The 7,927-nt window shown below is 43.4% G+C and overlaps 1 long non-coding RNA gene across 3 annotated transcripts in view; it reads left to right on the forward strand.

Moving 5' to 3' along the window:
* The window catches only part of LOC111560148, an 85,323-nt gene extending 79,746 nt beyond the window's left edge, over positions 1-5,577 (forward strand). Inside the window, exons 4-5 of one of the 3 annotated variants that reach the window (XR_006596740.1) lie at positions 462-663; positions 4,473-5,577. This is a non-coding gene — a long non-coding RNA (uncharacterized LOC111560148). The remainder of the gene's footprint in view (positions 1-461; positions 664-4,472) is intronic. The other 2 variants (XR_006596739.1, XR_002741772.2) reach the window with 2 other exon arrangements.
* Positions 5,578-7,927: the final 2,350 nt, after the last annotated feature.

Raw genomic sequence — 7,927 nt, forward strand, 5'->3', positions numbered from 1 at the left:
TGTCTCCAGTCCTCGAGTATATAATCAGAACTGATACACGTGGCATTTGGTGTAACCCAAACATCGGATCCTTGGCATATGGGTATGAGCTATTGAAGGCCAAGTGGAAGCCTCTGAAATTGCCCTCACTCTCCACCCTATCTCCAACTAAGATAGTAAATCAAAAGCAATACCATATTCTAACAGTGGATATTTGTGCCCATTAAAGACTTCAAAGATACAGGGTGGTGGTCCCCAATATATCTGTGTTTAATTTGCTAGTCTGGCCCCATTCTCAAGTTGGGTCCTTGAGAATGATTATTTTCTACTACAGACTTTGCCAAGTAGTAGTCCTGATAAAAGCTATTGTGCCACATGTGATTTCATTGCTAGAACAGATTAATATACTTCAGGTATACGGTACATAGCCACTGATTGGTTACTAAAAAACGATTTTGTTCTCGGGATTTTTTTTAACTCAGTCACTCTCTGCCACAACATAGCCTCTGGAGATCTGGACCATCTGGACATTCTGCAGAATGTTACATTGATCCATTATGTTGATGACATCATGTTGATTGGGCAAGATGAGCAAGAGGTTGCTATACGCTGGAGGCCTTGGGAAGATGCGTACATTGCAGAGGGTGTGATATATGAAGAATCAGGGAGCTGCTACTCAGTGAAGTATGTAGGGGTCCAGGATATCCCTGCTAAAGAGGTCTCTTTGGCCCTTTCTGAAGATAGCACTTTCCATACTTGGGAATACTGTTCCAGCCCATATACCAGATGACACAGATGACTGCCAGTTTTCAATGGGGCTTTGAGTAGGAATGGGTTCTTCAGCAGCTCTAGCCTGCCTGACCATTTGCACCATACGATTCAACAGACTCTATGGTGTTGAAAGAGTCAGCAATAGGAAAATATATAGCATGGAATTAATGGCAAATCCCAGTGAGAAACAATAATGCAGGTCTCTGGGATTCTAGAGAAAGGCCATGCTATGCACAGCAAAATTATGTCTTTTGAGAAAGCTCCTGGCATATTTTTGGGCATGTTTCTGATGGAAAGCTAAACCATGAGGCATTGCGTGACTATGTAGCTAGACTATCTATTGTGATCTAGATTCTGTTGGAACTGCCAAGTCATGAAGTCAGATAGGCTCAGAAGTAATTTGTTGTAAGATGGAAATGAGTGGAACCAGAAGCATAAGGAGGTTGCATGAGCAGGGAGCCCAGGCCCCTTTGTCACCTATTGTGGTTGCATCAGTGCCGCACATGTTGCCAAAGGAGTGCCTCATATGACCAGTTGAAGGAAGAGAGACAAAGTCCAAACTTGACTAATGAGTGGTATGTCAGCTTGCCAAAAACAAGTTATCCTGCCGTAGTCGTATTGAGGCTAGCAGAAGATGTGGTCAAAGAACTTTCCTTTTTTTTTTTTTTTCTTTTTTGAGAGAGAGAGAGAGAGAGAGAGAGAGAGAGGGAATAAGCAGGAAGCAGGGGAAGGGTAGAGAGAGAGAACCTTAAGCAGACTCCATGCTCAGTTCAGAGCCCAACATGGGGCTTGATCCCACAACCCTGGGATCATGACCTGAGTCGGACGCTTAATCTATTGAGCCACCTAGGCGCCCAGGATTCAAAGAACTTTCTTACTGAGCACAATAGCAGTAGCCAGGGTATCAGTGTTCTGTTTTGTTTTTGTTAATTTTGTTTGTCTTGTTTTGTTTACAGCAGTTACCTGAGTTCCAATTCCTATAAGGTAGTGTAAAGAATGCTAAGTGACACTTGCACATATAGTAGGTTCCATTATAGGAGAGAAACTTTGAACTTATGAAACCCAAATCTTCTATAATGGATAATAAGTATGCCTGCTTTTTGCTCTGGAGGGAGACACTATCTCTGTTTTCTAAGGCCAATCACTATACAAACGTCCTGGAGAAGATGATCTAGAAAAGAGGTAGTCAGTGCCTCTCCTTGCAAACATACAGAAATAAGAGATTCGTGAGAATTGTCTCTTGCATGGCTCAATATGGGACACAAGCTGAAAATGAATGACAGCTGTATTACAGCCATATTCACAGGGTAACCTTGAAAGACAAGAGCAAAGTAAAAGCTTCCCAATGGGCAGAGCAGTGAGCATTGTACCTGATCATCCATTTTGTGAGAGAGAGAATGAGGTGAGAATGTATGGTTGACCCTTGAACAATGCAGGGGTTAGGGGCACCAAACCCCAGTGCAATTGAAAATCTGCATATAACTTTTGACTCCCCCCAAACTTAACTTCTAATAGCCTGTTATTGATCAGAAACTTTATCAATAACAAAGAGTTGATTAATACATATTTTATATGTTGTATGTATTTTATACTGTATCCTTACAATAAACTAAAGAAAAGAAGGTGGTATTAAGTAGATCATAAGGAAGAGAAAATACATTTATAGTCCTATACTGTATTAAAAAATATCTGCATGTAAGTAGACCTGAATAGTCCAAACTCATGTTGTTTAAGGATTAACTGTACAGAGATTCCTGGGCTAGCCAGGGCCTGGGAGTGAAAGAACCGGAAGATTGGTGAGGAGTCCTGGGGTAGAGGCATGTGGATGGACATAGGGGGTTGAGCATGAAGTGTCAAGATTGTTGTATCACACTTTAATACACACTAAAAAAGCATCCTCACAGAAAAGGTACAGAGTAACCACATAGACAAAATGACTTGGCCAGTTGATATTAGTTAAGCATTCTTTGTCATGAGCTGTCTCAGAACTGGCATAACGGACACATTAAAGGAATGGCCACAAGGACAGAGGTGGAGACCATTGATGGACCCAGCAGGACTGGCTTCCACTTAATGGGGCTGCTTTTGGAATGCCCAGCCTGTCAGCAGCAAAGATCAATATTGAGTCCCTGATGTGGCACTCCTCATGGAGACCACTGGGCCATGTGGTGACAAGTCACCTACATTGGGCCTCTCCGATCTTTGAAGGATTAGCAGCTCTTCTTCACTGGGATAGAGACCTTTCTCAAAATGAGTTTGGCTTTCCTGCCCACAGAGCCTCAACCAGCACACTATCCAGGGATTTGTAGTATGTTTGATCCATAGTCTCAGAATCCCTAACAACATAGCATCCAACAGAGGACCCATTTCACTTTGAAGAAAATAAGGGAGTGGACCCATGGGATCACTCATTGTGTCACACACCACATCATCCAGAGTCTGCCAGTCCCAATGACTTACTGCCTCAATTTTGCTTCCCGTTCCCACCACTCTGAGCTCTGTGGGCTTAGTGTCCTGGTCCCCACAGGGCCACAGTCTTGCAAGGGGACACAGCAAGGCACAGTCTATATGTGCTTGTTATGTGTGTCTATGGGACGTGTGAAAGATAATGCGTGTGTGTGTGGTAGTGGGTGTATGTGTTATGTGTGTGTTGTGTATGATCATGTGTGTGGTACATGGCATGTATCTGTATGTGTTGTGTGTGTATGTGGAGGGGGGCGTTTCTATGTGTGTATTGTGCGTGCTATGTATGGGTGCATACGTATATATGTACATAAATGTGTTGTGTGTGTGTGCATAAGTGCTACCATATGGGTGGTATGGATGATGTGTGTGTTCATGTTTGTTATATGGACGTGTGTGATATATGTGGGGTGTGGGAGGATTTCTATACCTGTGTGGTGTACATTTAAGGCATACGTATGTATTATGTGTGTATATTGTGTAGGAATGTGTTTTTCTGTGTGGTGTGGGTACATTGGTATGTTATGTGTAGAGTGTTTGTGTGGTGTGTGTATGTGTGTACCAGTGTGTACTGTGAGTGTGGTGTGCCTGTGTGATATGTGGTACATGTTTGTGTTATGTGCTGTACATGTTTATATCTATATACTATGTATGTAATTATGGAGAATAGCACATATGTGTACCTGTGGGGGTATATGTGATGTAAGCAGGGGGTGTGGGTGATTTGTGTACATGTGTGGTGTCGAAGTCTATAGTGTGTGTCCAGCTGTGTGTTGTGTGTGGTGTAGTGCACGATTATAGTATGGGATTGGTGTGTATATACGTGAGTGATATGGATGGATATGTGTACACGTGCCGTGTGTGTGGCATGCTTGTGTGGCGTGTGTACGTGTGTGTATGTAGGTGTGATGTGTGGGGCATGTGGTATATGGAAATGTGTGTTATAAATGGTGTGTGTATGTGTGTGCAGTCTGTATGTGATAGGTGTGTGTGTGTGATGTGTGTATGCGTGTGTAGTATGTGCAGAGGGTATGTGTGCTGGGTGCGTGTGCACGGTGTGCCTGTGTATACATGTATTTAGTGCATGTGGTACGTGCATACATGTGTGATGCATGGTACGTATACATATGTGGTCTGTACGTGGCCTGCATGTGTGTGTGGTGTGTGTAGAGTGCACGTGTGGTGTGGGGGGGTGGTCTTCCTAACTGAGCAGTAAGCCCTTTGTGGGAATAGCCAGTGCCTCTTCTTCTCACTTCCAGAATGCCTCTTCACTCAGCCAGATCTTGAGAGCATCATTGTCCGACGAGAGGCCATTTCCCAAGTAACTTGAAGGCTGCATGACTCCCGTAGTTGTCCTTAACAGCCCGGCTCCAGTACACCGCCTCCCGCATACATCACACCGCCCGGTGTTGGGCTGGAACTAACCAACCGTGATATTGGCAGTCACGCTCGCGTGCTCAAACCACCCATGTGCATGTGCTGGGAGGGGGCCGGCGCACAACTGCACGCAGCACCCAATCTGGGCTCCAAACGGCACTGCATTCTTAACGAGCAGGCTGGCTCATTAGAGGGAAATGTGGTCTATAATTCCATGTTACATCGCCTTTTGGCTCTGTTTTGTCTTTGCAGGCACCAGATCTCATCTATCGGAAGCTGCATATGGCTCATTAAAAGGACAGAGTTAGGGAGGGGCAACAGCAGGGCTCTCAGGCCAGATGCCATCATCCCCTCCCTCCCCCTTTTTTTCTTTTTCAGCCCTTCCAATGTTTTCCTTTCTTAGTTTAGCCTTCTCTCACCCACTCAGTAAAACCTATAGACCTGTAATAACTACCACTTATCAAGCACGCACTCTGTGCCAGGTACAATTGTACATGATCTCCAATTCTCAAGACAACCTAGAAAAGCATTCTAATCCCATGGTACAGGTAAGGGAACTGACTCTGGGAGGTTAAGGAGCCTCCCTGAGTGCAGGAGCAGGAGTGGGAAGCCAGGTCTGTCTGGCTCTTACCACTGTGTCACTTAAACTCGGGGCTGTTCACATGCTACTTAGCACTTTGCATGGTTTTAGTCCAGCTAAGGGAAGAAGGTTCTTCCCTACCCAACCTTTATTACAAGGGAAATGCTCCGTTCCCATCTAAAGTTCTGAAATTTGGAAAAGCCCTATTTCCATATCATTTTTCTTGTTATCTCCATAAGCCAAACAACCAAAATTTAAATCTAGGGACACCCACAATATGCCCCAGCTTCTTACAACCCTGACCAAGAATGCAGTGACCAAGAGCTTTTTTTCTGCTGGCTCCAGCATTAGGCTGTCTCACCCTCTGCAGTCCGCTATAGCAGTAAACCATGCCCTGCATCCAGTAAGTACATTGTTTCCATTCATTTCAGTTCAGTCACCTGGGATTTTCAAAGAGCTGTCTGTGACAGAGGTGTGCTCTGCCACAATTTTCCTCCTATCATCTAAATTGGCTCTCCTCTCCTTTGGCTCCTTAAGAAAAACCTGTTCCTGATTGCAAGGATGTGTCTGTTGCAGGCAGGCAGGAGATGAAATATAGCACAGTGGCTATGAACACAACTTTAGAGTAAGACCTTTGAGACAAGATGCCAATCCTGCTTGCCCCATATACAAAGTTTGAGATGTGATGATTGGCTTTGATTCTGTAAAGCCTCAGTTTCCTCAGCTGAGGTTCGAGGAAAATAATGTGTGCAGAGCTTTCAACACGATGTCTATCTAGCACACAGTGAGGGTTCAAGACGTTAACTGTTATCATTAGTCTTCAGTTGGAATGAATAGAAGGCTATGTTAAATTTGCATGATTGTACTTTTACAGTAAGCCGTTAATGATGCATCCATTTAGTTTTCTACTCTGGAAGAGCATAGATTTGATTAATTACAACAAGAATTTAAAGTATTTCCATTATTCAGAAATAACCTACAGAGTCTAAGCTTGTCCCTTCCTTCCTCCCTTCTTTCCCAATCTTTTTTTTTTTTTTAAGAGAGAGAGAGAGAAAGAGAGAGAGAGGTAAATAACAATTATGTAGTCAGATTCACTAGCTCTTCCTCTCCTTGGTAACAGCCTAAGGCTTAACCTTGATTAAGCAACATCACATCTGATATAAGTTCTCTCCACCCTCAACCCAGCCTCTGCTCCCCCTGGGGGGAGCAGCCCTACGCTAGACTCCCCAGCCCTGCTTACAGCACCAGAACATTACCAAGGCTAAGCATCCTTAAAATATTCTTTTAAAATTAAATAGTTGTCTACCTACTTGAAGTTGGACCATTTTATCTATTCTGCAGGACAGTCTTGCCCCTCAGAAAATGCATGAGCATGTTAAATCATTCTGGGGGTACCTGGATAGCTCAGTCAGGTAAGCGTCAGACTTCAGCTCAGGTCACGATCTCATGGTTCGTGAGTTTGAGCCCTACCTCGGTCTCTGTGCCAATAGCTCAGAGCCTGGAGCCTGCTTCGGATTCTGTCTCCCTCTGTCTCTGCCCCTTCCCCACTCACTCTCTCTCTCTCTCTTTCTCTCTCAAAATAAATAAATAAACATTGAAAAATTTTTTTTAAAAAAATAAAAAATTATTCTGAAATGCATTTTAGAAGGGTCCTGATCCAGACCACGCCTATGTATTTCCCAGGTGAATGGCCCTGAGATGTTTTGCTCGTGCCCTTCCTATGAGTGCAAGCAAAGCAAAATTTCTTGACAAAACAAGTTAGGAGTAATAGGTGGGATTTTTTTTTTTTTTGACACTTCTTATGACTCAAAGCAAACCTAATTCTAGATTGTAGAGCAGGAAAGGAGAGGTGAGATTGATATCGAGGAAAATTAAACATTGATAAAGGAAGTTGCTTTCATTCAGTCTCTCAGGTTCTCTGTCTGTCTGTCTGTCTGTCTCTGTCTCTGTCTCACACACACAGCCCCTTAAAGGGTAACTATGTCCTGCAGATCATACTATGTTAATCTCAATGCAAACATAGCTGCACTGAAGGCATTAGGGCCTCTCATTTTCACTCACAAAGCTTCAGATTCCACTAAATTATTAAAACTGGACACAGACTTCCAATTTTGTGCCCACACCTACTCACGAATACCTCCTTGTTATGGGTGAGGATATATTCAATGCTAAATTTCCTGCGAATTTTCACAGCATTCAGTCTTGAGACTGAGTTACTGTATCCTGTGTGTGTTGGTAAACCTTTCTTTGATTAAAAATGGGATAAATCATGGGGCACCTGGGTGGCTCAGCCCATTACGTGTCTGACTCTTGGTTTCGGCTCAGATTATGGTTTGTGAGTTCAAGCCCCACATCGGGCTCTGTGCTGACAGTTTAGGGCCTGGAGCCTGCTTTGGATTCTGTGTCTCCCTCTCTCTCTGCCCCTCCCCCGCTCGTGCTCTGTCTCTCTCTGTGTCAAAACTAAATGAACATAAAGAAAAAAATGCAGGACTATCCCTATTTTTTAAAAAATGGGATAAATCAATGAGAGAGTCCTTTTACCCAAGGCCACCTTAACTTTCACATGAAGGTCATATATGCACTAATTGGGTGAAATATAAATCGTGTTTCTTTCCACATTCACTTTTAGATCCTGACCTATGTTGTGTCAAGAAATCATAGGCAGCCCAACCTGTGTCATCAAGGTTGGCTTGATTCACAGATGATTTCCTTAAATCATAGAATGATATTAAATGAAATTCCAAAATAGAGAAAGTT

Source organism: Felis catus, chromosome B1, assembly GCF_018350175.1.
Source record: "Felis catus isolate Fca126 chromosome B1, F.catus_Fca126_mat1.0, whole genome shotgun sequence".
Classification (NCBI taxonomy): Eukaryota; Metazoa; Chordata; class Mammalia; order Carnivora; family Felidae; genus Felis; species Felis catus.